General features: G+C 49.2%; 1 protein-coding gene across 9 annotated transcripts in view; it reads right to left on the bottom strand.

Moving 5' to 3' along the window:
- Positions 1 to 16,057, bottom strand: part of DYNC1I1 (dynein cytoplasmic 1 intermediate chain 1) — a 540,798-nt gene that overhangs the window by 1,335 nt on the left and 523,406 nt on the right. The gene's annotated exons all lie outside the window — the stretch shown is intronic.

The raw sequence follows: 16,057 nt of genomic DNA, 5'->3' as shown, positions 1-16,057 counted from the left end.
GTCCTGCTGATCTATTTGGCTGCAGTAGTGTCTGAATCACACACCTGAAACGAGCATACAGCTAATCCAGTCACACTTCAGTCACCTGATCTGCTGCATGCTTGTTCAGGGGCTATGGCTACACGTATTTTAGGCAGAGGTTCAGCAGGATAGCCAGGCAATCTGCATTGTTTATAAGAAATTTATATGGCAGCTTCCATATAGTTCTCACTTCAAGTTCTCTTTATAAGCCCTCCACAGATTTTATACTAACAACCCATAAATTTGCCATATAAGACATTTACTGCGCTCCGGGCAGAAAGTCGTTTACTCGGCCAATGTTCTCAGGTCAATCATTTCACCGTTTATTGAGCAGATCACGATTCCAGCTCTCCCCACATTTACACTCTTAATATCTGGTCATTTTTTGTTCATGTAACTGGAGCCAAAGTTTTACCGATTCCCGCAGATGGCGTACAATACGTAACCGATTCCCGCAGATGGCGTACAATACGTAACCGATTCCCGCAGATGGCGTACAATACGTAACCGATTCCCGCAGATGGCGTACAATACGTAACCGATTCCCGCAGATGGCGTACAATACGTAACCGATTCCCGCAGATGGCGTACAATACGTAACCGATTCCCGCAGATGGCGTACAATACGTAACAGATTCCCGCAGATGGCGTACAATACGTAACCGATTCCCGCAGATGGCGTACAATAAGTAACCGATTCCCGCAGATGGCGTACAATACGTAACGGATTCCCACAGATGGCGTACAATACGTAACCGATTCCCGCAGATGGCGTACAATACGTAACCAATTCCCGCAGATGGCGTACAATACGTAACCGCTTCTCGCAGATGGCGTACAATAGTAACCGATTCCCGCAGATGGCGTACAATACGTAACCGATTCCCGCAGATAACGTACAATACGTAACCGATTCCCGCAGATGGCGTACAATACGTAACCGATTCCCGCAGATGGAGTACAATACGTAACCGATTCCCGCAGATGGAGTACAATACGTAACCGATTCCCGCAGATGGCGTACAATACGTAACCGATTCCCGCAGATAACGTACAATACGTAACCGATTCCCGCAGATGGCGTACAATACGTAACCGATTCCCGCAGATGGCGTACAATACGTAACCGATTCCCGCAGATGGAGTACAATACGTAACCGATTCCCGCAGATGGCGTACAATACGTAACCGATTCCCGCAGATGGAGTACAATACGTAACCGATTCCCGCAGATGGCGTACAATACGTAACCGATTCCCGCAGATAACGTACAATACGTAACCGATTCCCGCAGATGGCGTACAATACGTAACCGATTTCCGCAGATGGCGTACAATACGTAACCGATTTCCGCAGATGGCGTACAATACGTAACCGATTTCCGCAGATGGCGTACAATACGTAACCGATTCCCGCAGATTGCGTACAATACGCGGCTGGAATTTAATACAAAAAGTATATTAATCTATCTGTGAACATTGTTGGAAGAAATTACTTTTACCCAACACAAAGTCTTAAAGAAAACCTGAACTGAACATAAAAAGTCAAAATAACCATACACAAGTCATACTTACCTCCTGTGTAGTCTACTCCTCAATCTATTTATCCTCTCCTGCATCCTGTCTGTTCACTGTGTTCAAGGGAATTTTCCGTCCTCCATTTTGAAAATGGCCATTACTCCATAACAGCTTTCTGGTCAGCACGCAGTTAAACTGTAACATCGCTCACTTGAGCCATAGGGAAACATGGACACATCAGTTCTCCTCTCAGCTATAACTGACAGCAACTGATATTTTACTGACAGCAACTGATATATTTCAGTTCTGACAAAATATTGTCAGAACTGGAAGGGATTATTGTCAGAAGAAAATAGTGAGCTTCTCAGAGGAACTGATGGCAAGGTAACTATGTAATGTTCATTTGAAGTAACCTCATGTGTTTATTTTAAATAATTTTACTCAGTACAGGTTCTCTTTAAATGTTACGCCAAATAAATGTGGCGTCTGTTAGTATAAAATCTGTGAAGAGTCTGTAAATTTGGTTATAAAGGATCCGCAGAAGTGTATCTGACCTTCCGACTTCAGATGTACAGAGCCCCAAATATCCCACAATACACAGCGTATAAAGCAAACCCGGTGCCTGGATTTGTGGGAGGAGCTCCTGGAATCGGAACAGGATCATTAATGACAGGTAAGTATTTATAGTTGATTTAGAATAATAAAGGTCTGTTTGACGGGGTTGTTTTTATTTCTGCTTTAACTGTTTGTGGAAATGGGTGAGGGGCACATTAGTACCGATATAATCATTTCCGCTGGGAAGGGCGCAGGCATCTGAGGGTTTGCCCCGCGTACGTGTAGTTCGGCCGCTGGTGAGTTGGGCACTGGGAGAGCCAAATGACGGCTCTCCCTGCTGCCGCTAACCTCACCGGCGGTGTTAGACACTATTCCCTGTCCAAGTTGTAGCAATTCGGAGGGAGGTGTAATTAAGGGTCCGGCAATCGCCCAAAAAACAAAACAAAAAAAAACGAAGCAAGCACTTTATTAAGCACAAACACGGGAGCCAGCGCTGCATCGGGAGAGGAAAGGGAAGGCTCAATAGGTCCTATAGAGCCTTCCCTCTCCTCTCCTGGTGCCCTCGGTGCAGCGCTGGCTCCCGTGTTTGAATCCACCACCGGAGGAGACTTCGGAAGTCTTTGGGTGCCGAGTCCTCCCGGGGACAAGTGTCTCCATACTGAGCATGTGTGAGTGTGTGAGAGAGGGCGCTCGCGCATGCGCAGTATCATGTGGCCAGTCTTCAGGAACACTCAGGCTCCAGAAGCCTTTCCAAAGCATCCTTCGGCAGTGGAGCGAGCAGTATTTGACCAAATTGGCTTCAGAAACATGGGGGCTCCAGAACTCACCGGCTCCAGAACACGGGGGCTCCAGAACTCACCGGCTCCAGGACTCACCAGCTCCAGAACTCACCAGTTCCAGAACACACGGGGGCTCCAGAACTCACCGGCTCCAGAACACACAGGGGCTCCAGAACTCACCGGCTCCAGAACACGGGGGCTCCAGAACTCACCGGCTCCAGAACTCACCAGCTCCAGGACTCACCAGCTCCAGAACTCACCAGTTCCAGAACACACGGGGGCTCCAGAACTCACCGGCTCCAGAACACACAGGGGCTCCAGAACTCACCAGCTCCAGAACACACAGGGGCTCCAGAACTCACCAGCTCCAGGACTCACCAGCTCCAGAACACACGGGGGCTCCAGAACTCACCGGCAGCGATGGGCTTCCGAGTAGCAAGCCATTCGAATTCTAAATTAAAATGAGGCATAATTAACGCAGGTGTGAGCATGGGAGACAGGGGGTTACTTACCTAGAAGTCCGTGGGCTTCTATGCGTCTCAATCCACGCACTTGCGACCTAAGTGATGCGCTGCACGACTCACTACCGCACCTCTGCCTTCCGGCTTGAAAATGGAAGTGTGGTAGCGAGTGTTGGAACGCATCCCAGAGGTTGCATGTGCGTGGATTGAGACGCATAGAAGCTGACGGACTTCTGGGTAAGTAACCCCCTGTCTCCCGTGCTCACACCTGCGTTAATTATGCCTCATGGTAGGTTTCATGGATGGTCAGGCCCTGCTCAGGTGATGATTGGATTGGATCAGTCTTCAGGGTAGGGTAGGTTAGTGTTAGTCTTCAGGTAATGGTAGGTTAGTGTTAGTCCTCAGGAGATGGAAGGTTAGTGTTAGTCTTCAGGTGAGGGTAGGTTAGTGTTAGTCCTCAGGTGAGGGGTAGGTTAGTCCTCAGGTGAGGAGTAGGTTAGTGTTAGGCTTCAGGTGAGGGTAGATTAGTATTAGTCTTCAGGTGAGGGTAGGTTAGTGTTAGTCCTCAGGTGAGCGAAGGTTAATGTTAGTCTTCAGTTAATGGTAGGTTAGTGTTAGTCCTCAGGTGAGGGAAGGTTAGTGTTAGTCCTCAGGTAATGGTAGGTTAGTGTTAGTCCTCAAGTGATGAGTAGGTTAGTGTTAGTCCTCAGGTGATGGAAGGTTAGTGTTAGTCCTCAGGTGAGGGTAGGTTAGTTAGTCCTCAGGTGAGGAGTAGGTTAGTGTTAGTCTTCAGGTAATGGTAGTTTAGTGTTAGTCCTCAGGTGAGCGAAGGTTAATGTTAGTCTACAGTTAATGGTAGGTTAGTGTTAGTCCTCAGGTGAGGGAAGGTTAGTGTTAGTCTTCAGTTAATGGTAGGTTAGGGTAGGTTAGTGTTAGTCCTCAGGTAAGAGAAGGTTAGTGTTAGTCTTCAGGTAATGGTAGGTTAGTGTTAGTCCTCAGGTGATGAGTAGGTTAGTGTTAGTCTTCAGGTAATGGTAGGTTAGTGTTAGTCCTCAGGTGAGGGAAGGTTAGTGTTAGTCTTCAGTTAATGGTAGGTTAGTCCTCAGGTGAGGGAAGGTTAGTGTTAGTCTTCATGTAATAGTAGGTTGGTGTTAGTCCTCAGGTGAGGAGTAGGTCAGTGTTAGTCCTCAGGTAATGGTAGGTTAGTGTTAGTCTTGAGGTGAGGAGTAGGTTAGTGTTAGTCCTCAGGTGAGGGAAGGTTAGTTTTAGTCTTCAGGTAATGGTAGGTTAGTGTTAGTCCTCAGGTGAGGGAAGGTTAGTGTTAGTCTTCAGGTAATGGTAGGTTAGTGTTAGTCCTCAGGTGAGGAGTAGGTTAGTGTTAGTCTTCAGGTAATGGTAGGTTAGTGTTAGTCCTCAGGTGAGGGAAGGTTAGTGTTAGTCTACAGTTAATGGTAGGTTAGTGTTAGTCCTCAGGTAAGGGTAGGGTAGTGTTAGTCTTCAGGTAAGGGTAGGGTAGTGTTAGTCTTCAGGTAATGGTAGGTTAGTGTTAGTCCTCTGGTGAGGGTAGGTTAGTGTTAGTCCTCAGGTAATGGTAGGTTAGTGTTAGTCCTCTGGTGAGGAGTAGGTTAGTATTAGTCTTCAGGTGAAGGTAGGTTAGTGTTAGTCCTCAGGTGAGGGAAGGTTAGTTAGTCCTCAGGTAATGGTAGGTTAGTGTTAGTCCTCTGGTGAGGGTAGGTTAGTGTTAGTCTTCAGGTGAAGGTAGGTTAGTGTTAGTCCTCTGGTGAGGGTAGGTTAGTGTTAGTCTTCAGGTGAAGGTAGGTTAGTGTTAGTCTGCACACAAGTAAATAAGAATAAAATAATATTTGATTTATAATCGCACAGATGTGGAAATCATGTGTAGACGGCCTAATCTTCCTGCCAGCCCCCTGAGGTGACAAGACCCGATATATTGTCCCTTGTCACCAGTGTCCCCTGCCCCCGCCATCATCAGATCATCGTTCCTCTGGCTCTGTGGCGTGTGCAGATCATCAATGCCGTTTTCTCCTCATTAGTTCTATATGTGTTACAGAGAAGCTGCCAGAGACACGTCAGCGGGCGGCTGAGATATATGAGCCCCCAGAAGAACGCCATGATGTCATCGCGTGGATGGGCTGGGCGGGGATCAGGAGCGCGCTGGACGGGCAGGTAGCCGAGAATGTCCGACATGAATATTGCTCTCCGGAGAACGATGGTTAGTCACCGGGAAAGGACACCAGCGAACGCGAGGACGGATTTGTAAAGAGATATTTATAGAGCAGGGAGGGGCAGATATCAGCCATGCCAGTAATTGCAGGCCTTGCCCTGTGTAATTATCAAACATTCTGGCACTGAGAGGTTCACCAGCTCGCACGGATCCAGTTTATTATGTTGCCATGGCGACTGTTCATTGACTTGCTGATTGATTGCCCCTGCTTAGATCTGTCAGCGTCAGTCTATCCTATGGGCCTTACAGGCAACCTGCAGGCAAAAGGGCAACACGGCCCTCATGATAATCACTGAGAGGCCCTGACTACCTGGCCAGTACTCTGCTGTGTTATATCCAGTGGTCATTATAGCACACTGGGTTACACCGCTACTAAAAGCGGACTGGAAATATAATATACAGAACAAAAGAACCAGAATAGCAGTCGTTGCTGCACATACTGTAAAATGTTTAAAGAGGCCCTGTAGTGACATATAGCAGAATGCAGTAAAGAGGCCCTGTAGTGACATATAGCAGAATGCAGTAAAGAGGCCCTGTAGTGACATATAGTAGAATGCAGTAAAGAGGCCCTGTAGTGACATATAGTAGAATGCAGTAAAGAGGCCCTGTAGTGACATATAGCAGAATGCAGTAAAGAGGCCCTGTAGTGACATATAGCAGAATGCAGTAAAGAGGCCCTGTAGTGACATATAGCAGAATGCAGTAAAGAGGCCCTGTAGTGACCTATAGCAGAATGCAGTAAAGAGGCCCTGTAGTGGCATATAGCAGAATGCAATAAAGAGGCCCTGTAGTGACATGTAGCAGAATGCACTAAAGAGGCCCTGTAGTGACATATAGCAGAATGCAGTAAAGAGGCCCTGTAGTGACATATAGTAGAATGCAGTAAAGAGGTCCTGTAGTGACATTTAGTAGAGTGCAGTAAAGAGGCCCTGTAGTGACATGTAGTAGAGTGCAGTAAAGAGGCACTGTGGTGACATATAGCAGAATGCAGTAAAGAGGCCCTGTAGTGACATATAGCAGAATGCAGTAAATAGGCCCTGTAGTTACATGTAGTAGAGTGCAGTAAAGAGGCCCTGTAGTGACATATAGCAGAATGCAGTACAGAGGCCCTGTAGTGACATATAGCAGAATGCAGTAAAGAGGCCCTGTAGTGACATATAGCAGAATGCAGTAAAGAGGCACTGTGGTGACATATAACAGAATGCAGTAAAGAGGCCCTGTAGTGACATATAGCAGAATGCAGTAAAGAGGCACTGTGGTGACATATAGCAGAATGCAGTAAAGAGGCCCTGTAGTGACATACAGCAGAATGCAGTACAGAGGCCCTATAGTGATGTATAGGAGAATGCAGTAAAGAGGCCCTGTAGCAACATATGGCAGAATGCAGTAAAGAGGCCCTGTAGTTACATGTAGTAGAGTGCAGTAAAGAGGCACTGTGGTGACATATAGCAGAATGCAGTAAAGAGGCCCTGTAGTGACATATAGCAGAATGCAGTAAAGAGGTCCTGTAGTGACATATAGCAGAATGCAGTAAAGAGGCCCTGTAGTGACATATAGCAGAATGCAGTAAAGAGGCCTTGTAGTGACATATAGCAGAATGCAGTAAAGAGGCCCTGTAGTGTCATATAGCAGAATGCAGTAAAGAGGCCCTGAAGTGACATATAGCAGAATGCAGTAAAGAGGCCCTGTAGTGACATATAGCAGAATGCAGTAAAGAGTCCCTGAAGTGACATATAGCAGAATGCAGTAAAGAGGTCCTGTAGTGACATATAGCAGAATGCAGTAAAGAGGCCCTGTAGTGACATATAGAAGCAGAATGCAGTAAAGAGGCCCTGTAGTGACATATAGCAGAATGCAGTAAAGAGTTCCTGTAGTGACATATAGCAGAATGCAGTAAAGAGGCCCTGTAGTGACATATAGCAGAATGCAGTATAGAGGCCCTGTAGTGACATATAGCAGAATGCAGTACAGAGGCCCTGTAGTGACGTATAGCAGAATGCAGTATAGAGGCCCTGTAGTGACATATAGCAGAATGCAGTACAGAGGCCCTGTAGTGACGTATTGGAGAATACAGTAAAGAGGCCCTGTAGCAACATATAGCAGAATGCAGTAAAGAGGCCCTGTAGTGACATATAGCAGAATGCAGTAAAGAGGCCCTGTAGCAACATATAGCAGAATGCAGTAAACAGGCCCTGTAGTGACACATAGCAGAATGCAGTAAAGAGGCCCTGTAGTGACATATAACAGAATGTAGTAAAGAGGCCCTGTAGTGACATATAGCAGAATGCAGTAAAAAGGCCTGTAGTTGCATATACTGTGCTGCCCAAAATTATTCATACCCCTGGCAAATTTTGACATAAAGTAATGACATAGGTGTCTCTTAAAGCAGGAGGATTAGCTATACTATGTCTGGGAAAAAAACACATATACAGTGGGATGCGAAAGTTTGGGCAACCTTGTTAATCGTCATGATTTTCCTGTATATATCGTTGGTTGTTACGATAAAAAATGTCAGTTAAATATGTCATATAGGAGACACACACAGTGATATTTTGAGACGTGAAATTAAAGGGGAACTGAAGAGAGGTATATGGAGGCTGTCATGTTTATTTCCTTTTAAGCAATACCAGTTGCCTGGCAGTCCTGGTGATCCTCTGCCTCTAATACTATTAGCCATAGCCCCTGAACAAGCATGCAGCAGATCAGGTGTTTCAGTGGTTCAGACTTTAAAGTCAGATCTGACAGGACTAGCTGCATGCTTGTTTCTGGTGTTATTCAGATACTACTGCAGAGAAATAGATCAGCAGGGCTGCCAGGCAACTGGTATTGATTAGGAAATAAACATGACAGCCTTCATATACCTCTCTCTTCAGTTCCCCTTTAAGTTTATTGGATTTACAAAAAGTGTGCAATAATTGTTTAAACAAAATTAGGCAGGTGCATAAATTTGGGCATCACAAAAAGAAATGAAATTAATTAAGTAGATCCTCCTTTTCCAGAAATGACAGCCTCTAAACGCTTCCTGTAGGTTCCAATAAGAGTCTGGATTCTGGCTGAAGGTATTTTGGACCATTCCTCTTTACAAAACATCTCTAGTTCATTCAGGTTTGATGGCTTCCGAGCATGGACAGCTCTCTTTAGCTCACACCACAGATTTTCAATTATATTCAGGTCTGGGGACTGAGATGGCCATTCCAGAACGTTGTACTTGTTCCTCTGCATGAATGCCTTAGTGGATTTTGAGCAGTGTTTAGGGTTGTTGTCTTGTGGAAAGATCCAGCCCCGGCGCAGCTTCAGACTTGTCACTGATTCCTGGACATTGGTCTCCAGAATCTGCTGATACTGAGTGGAATCCATGCGTCCCACAACTTTGACAAGATCCCCAGTCCCTGCACTGGCCACACATCGCCACAGCATGATGGAACCACCACCATATTTTACTGTAGGTACCAGGTGTTTTTCTTGGAATGCTGTGTTCTTTTTCCTCCATGTATAACGCCCCTTGTTATGCACAAATCACTCAATTTTAGTTTCATCAGTCCACACAGCACCTTATTCCAAAATGAAGCTGGCTTGTCCAAATGTGCTTTAGCATACCTCAAACGGCTCGGTTTGTGCTGTAGGCGGAGAAAAAGATTCCTCTTCATACAGCATCTCCTTGTGTAAAGTGCGCCGAATGGTTGAACCATCGTTCAACCATTCGGCGCACTTTACACAAGTGACTCCATATACAGCAAGATGATGTTGTAGGTCTTTGGTGCTGGTCTGTGGGTTGACTCTGACTGTTATCACCATTCATCGCTTCTGTCTTTCTGAGATTATTCTTGGTCTGCCACTTCAAGCCTTAACTTGAACTGAGCCTGTGGTCTTCCATTTCCTCAATATGATCCTAACTGTGGAAACAGACAGCTGAAATCTCTAAGACAGCTTTCTGTATCCTTCCCCTAAACCATGATGGTGAACAATCTTTGTCTTCAGGTCATTTGAGAGTTGTTTTAAAACCCCTATGTTGCTACTCTTCAGAGAAAATTAAGAAGATGGAAACTTACAACGGACCCACCTTAAATACTCTTTCTCATAATTGGAGTCACCTGTGTAGGTTGGTCAGGGGTCACTGAGCTTACCAAGCCATTGAGAGTTAGAGATGGGCGAACAGTTTGGCTGTGTTAGCCGAACTGTTCGGGCTGCCCAATCTGTCATTTATCTATGCCTCTTACTACTTCCGGGTCGCAATGACCCGGAGTAGTACGTCTGCGCTGCCGGGCGGAGCGCGTCCTAGCGACGCGCTCCCGTTGCCGGGCACTTTCTGCGCATATGCGTGACGTCATGAGTGACGTCACGCACATGCGCAGAAAGTGCCCGGCAACGGGAGCGCGTCGCTAGGACACGCTCCGCCGGGCAGCGCAGACGTACTACTCCGGGTCATTGCGACCCGGAAGTAGTAAGAGGCATAGATAAATGACAGATTGGGCAGCCCGAACAGTTCGGCTAACACAGCCAAACTGTTCGCCCACCTCTATTGAGAGTTCCAATAATTAGTTCTAAAGGTTTTGGAATCAATAACTTGACAACAGTGCCCAAATGTATGCATCTGCCTGATTTTATTTAAACAATTATTGCACGCTTTCTGTAAATGCAATAAACTTCATTTCACATCTCAGATATCATGGTGTGTGTCTATTATATGATATATTTAAATGAAAATTTTTTATCGTAACAACCAACGATTTATACAGGAAAATCATGACGATTAACAAGGTTGCCCAAACTTTCGCATCCCACTGTATAAGTAGATAAATACTTGATCTACTTACATAACACATGTATTGTACTGTCCACATTTTGCTTTCAGTGAATTTTATATAGTAAATTAATAGAATTCTGTTCCTGGTGGGAACCATGTCTTTTTGCCTACAGTTTGAGGCTAAATACTGATGTCATTTCTTCCCTTAACATTTTTTTCTTTTCTCCTCCAATCGCTGAGTCACCTCAGCCTTGCTTGTAAACAGAAGTGAGCAGAGGATCATGTTTCAGCTAGGCAGGGAAATAAAGGGAAGAGGAGGAATATATTATAGATAAAAAGAACCCCCAGCATGCAACTGTTTGGCAATGGTAATTAAAGAGACACTGAAGCGAAAAAAAACTATGATATTATGATTTGTATGTGTAGTACAGCAAAGAAGTAAAACATTAAGATCAGATACATCAGTCTAATTGTTTCCAGTACAGGAAGAGTTAAGAAACTCCAGTTATCTCTATACAAAAAAGCCATTATCTCTACGACTTTCAAAACTCGTGGAGAGGGCTGTTTTCTGACTTTTATTATCTCAACTGTTAGTTAACTATTTACTTTTCCTCTGGCAGAGGAGAGGTCATCACTTCACAGACTGCTCTGAAAGAATCATTTTGAATGCTGAGTGTTGTGTAATCTGCACATATTAGAGAATGATGCAATGTTAGAAAAAACACTATATACCTGAAAATAAAAATATGAGAATATTTTCTTTGCTGCTAATCTTCTAGTAATTATTCATAGTACACAACCAATTCATTATATCATATATTTTTTTTCGCTTCAGTGTCTCTTTAAAGGGTCAGTGCTCCTAAAGTATGTGATAACTCCAAACATAACAGCAAACATAACAGCAGAACAAGTTTTGAAAGTTTTGAATGCAGGATTCGCATCTTTATCACTTAATACACTCAGACCAGTTGCTGTTAAAATGTGACTTTCATGGTGACAATCCCGCTTTAAAAGATAATAAGACGATGTACAAAAGGCATTATTGTGGGAAAAAACATTTCTCTATTTTTATTTAAATTTGAGCAAAAAGTGTCCAGTCAGGTACCATAGCATCATCAACGGTCATATATTGGAGATCTCCTTCACCTCCTGAGAGACACCAGGGTTTCTTTCTTTACTGTATATCGTTACATCTCATGACGTAAGTAAGTGTTAGAGTAGCCAAAATTCTCCAGGCTATGCAGGAATAGCTATGGGAGGACAGAGTGACTTCTGCAAACTATTTTAGAACAATTATCAGCAGATCCTTTATCATTCAATTTTCAAATATTTTATCTCATGTGTGCATGCAGCTTAAAGAGACGGCATCAAGAAGGACAAAAAGGCAAAAACTTGCCTAAGGAGAAGTAAGCTGCTGGATCCTCCCACACCGCCGGTCGGGGCCCTCTGGAACATCGGGACCTCTTCTGGCATGTACTGCACTCGCGTGTGCACGCCTGCTCGGTGATACGGAGACATGTACTGCACCCGCGCGTGCACGCCTGCCCAGTGATACGGAGACATGTACTGCACTCGCGCGTGCACGCCTGCCCAGTGACACAGAGACATGTACTGCACTCGCGTGTGCACGCCTGTCCAGTGATACAGAGACATGTACTGCACCCGCGCGTGCACGCCTGCCCAGTGATACAGAGACATGTACTGCACCTGCGCGTGCACGCCTGCCCGGTGATACGGAGACATGTACTGCACTCGCGCGTGCACGCCTGCCCAGTGATACAGAGACATGTACTGCACCTGCGCGTGCACGCCTGCCCGGTGATCCGGAGACATGTACTGCACTCGCGCGTGTACGCCTGTCCAGTGATACAGAGACATGTACTGCACCTGCGCGTGCACGCCTGCCCAGTGATACAGAGACATGTATTGCACCTGCGCGTGCACGCCTGCCCGGTGATCCGGAGACATGTACTGCACTCGCGCGTGTACGCCTGTCCAGTGATACAGAGACATGTACTGCACCTGCGCGTGCACGCCTGCCCGGTGATCCGGAGACATGTACTGCACTCGCGCGTGTACGCCTGTCCAGTGATACAGAGACATGTACTGCACCCGCGCGTGTACGCCTGTCCAGTGATACAGAGACATGTACTGCACCTGCGCGTGCACGCCTGCCCAGTGATACAGAGACATGTATTGCACCTGCGCGTGCACGCCTGCCCGGTGATCCGGAGACATGTACTGCACTCGCGCGTGTACGCCTGTCCAGTGATACAGAGACATGTACTGCACCCGCACGCCTGCCCAGTGATACAGAGACATGTATTGCACCTGCGCGTGCACGCCTGCCCGGTGATCCGGAGACATGTACTGCACTCGCGCGTGCACGCCTGCCCAGTGATACAGAGACATGTACTGCACCTGCGCGTGCACGCCTGCCCAGTGATACAGAGACATGTACTGCACCTGCGCGTGCACGCCTGCCCAGTGATACAGAGACATGTACTGCACCTGCGCGTGCACGCCTGCCCGGTGATACAGAGACATGTACTGCACCCGCGCGTGCACACCTGCCCAGTGATACAGAGACATGTACTGCACCTGCGCGTGCACGCCTGTCCAGTGATACAGAGACATGTACTGCACCCGCACGCCTGCCCAGTGATACAGAGACATGTATTGCACCTGCGCGTGCACGCCTGCCCGGTGATCCGGAGACATGTACTGCACCCGCGCGTGCACGCCTGTCCAGTGATACAGAGACATGTACTGCACCTGCGCGTGCACGCCTGCCCAGTGATACAGAGACATGTACTGCACCCGCGCGTGCACGCCTGTCCAGTGATACAGAGACATGTACTGCACCTGCGCGTGCACGCCTGCCCAGTGATACAGAGACATGTATTGCACCTGCGCGTGCACGCCTGCCCGGTGATCCGGAGACATGTACTGCACTCGCGCGTGCACGCCTGTCCAGTGATACAGAGACATGTACTGCACCCGCGTGTGTACGCCTGTCCAGTGATACAGAGACATGTACTGCACCCGCGCGTGCACGCCTGCCCGGTGATCCGGAGACATGTACTGCACCCGCGCGTGCACGCCTGCCCAGTGATACAGAGACATGTACTGCACCCGCGCGTGCACGCCTGCCCAGTGATACAGAGACATGTACTGCACCTGCGCGTGCACGCCTGCCCGGTGATACAGAGACATGTACTGCACCCGCGCGTGCACACCTGCCCAGTGATACAGAGACATGTACTGCACTCGCGCGTGCACGCCTGCCCGGTGATACAGAGACATGTACTGCACCCGCGTGTGCACGCCTGCCCGGTGATACAGAGACATGTACTGCACCCGCGTGTGCACGCCTGCCCGGTGATACAGAGACATGTACTGCACCCGCGTGTGCACGCCTGCCCGGTGATACAGAGACATGTACTGCACCCGCGTGTGCACGCCTGCCCGGTGATACGGAGACATGTACTGCACCCGCGCGTGCACGCCTGCCCAGTGATACAGAGACATGTACTGCACCCGCGTGTGCACGCCTGCCCGGTGATACAGAGACATGTACTGCACCTGCGCGTGCACACCTGCCCAGTGATACAGAGACATGTACTGCACCCGCACGCCTGCCCGGTGATACAGAGACATGTACTGCACCTGCGCGTGCACGCCTGCCCGGTGATACGGAGACATGTACTGCACCCGCGCGTGCACGCCTGCCCGGTGATACAGAGACATGTACTGCACCCGCGCGTGCACGCCTGCCCAGTGATACAGAGACATGTACTGCACTCGCGTGTGTACGCCTGCCCGGTGATACAGAGACATGTACTGCACCCGCGCGTGCACGCCTGCCCGGTGATCCGGAGACATGTACTGCACCCGCACGCCTGTCCAGTGATACAGAGACATGTACTGCACCTGCGCGTGCACGCCTGCCCAGTGATACGGAGACATGTACTGCACCTGCGCGTGCACGCCTGCCCGGTGATCCGGAGACATGTACTGCACCCGCACGCCTGTCCAGTGATACAGAGACATGTACTGCACCTGCGCGTGCACGCCTGCCCGGTGATACGGAGACATGTACTGCACCCGCACGCCTGCCCAGTGATACAGAGACATGTACTGCACCTGCGCGTGCACGCCTGCCCGGTGATACGGAGACATGTACTGCACCTGCGTGTGCACGCCTGCCCGGTGATACAGAGACATGTACTGCACCCGCACGCCTGCCCGGTGATACGGAGACATGTACTGCACCTGCGTGTGCACGCCTGCCCGGTGATACGGAGACATGTACTGCACCCGCGCGTGCACGTCTGCCCGGTGATACAGAGACATGTACTGCACCCGCGCGTGCACGCCTGCCCGGTGATACGGAGACATGTACTGCACCTGCGTGTGCACGCCTGCCCGGTGATACAGAGACATGTACTGCACCCGCACGCCTGCCCAGTGATACAGAGACATGTACTGCACCCGCGTGTGCACGCCTGCCCGGTGATACAGAGACATGTACTGCACCCGCACGTGCACGCCTGCCCGGTGATACAGAGACATGTACTGCACCTGCGCGTGCACGCCTGCCTGGCGATATGGAGACATGTACTGCACCCGCGCGTGCACGCCTGCCCGGTGATACGGAGACATGTACTGCACTCGCGTGTGTACGCCTGTCCAGTGATACAGAGACATGTACTGCACCCGCGCGTGCACGCCTGCCCGGTGATACAGAGACATGTACTGCACTCGCGCGTGCACGCCTGCCCGGTGATACAGAGACATGTACTGCACTCGCGCGTGTACGCCTGTCCAGTGATACAGAGACATGTACTGCACCCGCACGTGCACGCCTGCCCAGTGACACAGAGACATGTACTGCACTCGCGCGTGCACGCCTGCCCAGTGATACAGAGACATGTACTGCACCTGCGCGTGCACGCCTGCCCGGTGATACGGAGACATGTACTGCACCCGCACGCCTGCCCAGTGATACAGAGACATGTACTGCACCTGCGCGTGCACGCCTGCCCAGTGATACGGAGACATGTACTGCACCCGCGCGTGCACGCCTGCCCGGTGATACAGAGACATGTACTGCACCTGCGCGTGCACACCTGCCCAGTGATACGGAGACGTACTGCACCCGTGCGTGCACGCCTGCCCAGTGATACAGCGAAATGTACTGCACTCGCGCGTGCATGCCTGCCCGGTGATACGGAGACATGTACTGCACCCGCGCGTGCACGCCTGCCCAGTGATACAGAGACATGTACTGCACCCGCGCGTGCACGCCTGACCAGTGATACAGAGACATGTACTGCACTCGCGCGTGCACGCCTGCTCGGTGATACAGAGACATGTACTGCACCCGCGCGTGCACGCCTGCCCGGTGATACAGAGACATGTACTGCACCCGCGTGTGCACGCCTGCCCGGTGATACAGAGACATGTACTGCACCCGCGCGTGCACGCCTGCCCGGTGATACAGAGACATGTACTGCACCCGCGCGTGTACGCCTGCCCAGTGATACAGAGACATGTACTGCACCCGCGCGTGCACGCCTGCCCGGTGATACAGAGACATGTACTGCACCCGCGCGTGCACGCCTGCCCGGTGATACAGAGACATGTACTGCACCCGCGCGTGCACGCCTGCCCAGTGATACAGAGAAATGTATTGCACTCGCGCGTGCATGCCTGTCCAGTGATACAGAGACATG

This window comes from Hyperolius riggenbachi, chromosome 5 (assembly GCF_040937935.1).
Source record: "Hyperolius riggenbachi isolate aHypRig1 chromosome 5, aHypRig1.pri, whole genome shotgun sequence".
Classification (NCBI taxonomy): domain Eukaryota; kingdom Metazoa; phylum Chordata; class Amphibia; order Anura; family Hyperoliidae; genus Hyperolius; species Hyperolius riggenbachi.
The sequence above is the reverse complement of the archived record's forward strand: the minus strand, read 5'-3'. Positions and strand labels throughout refer to the sequence as shown.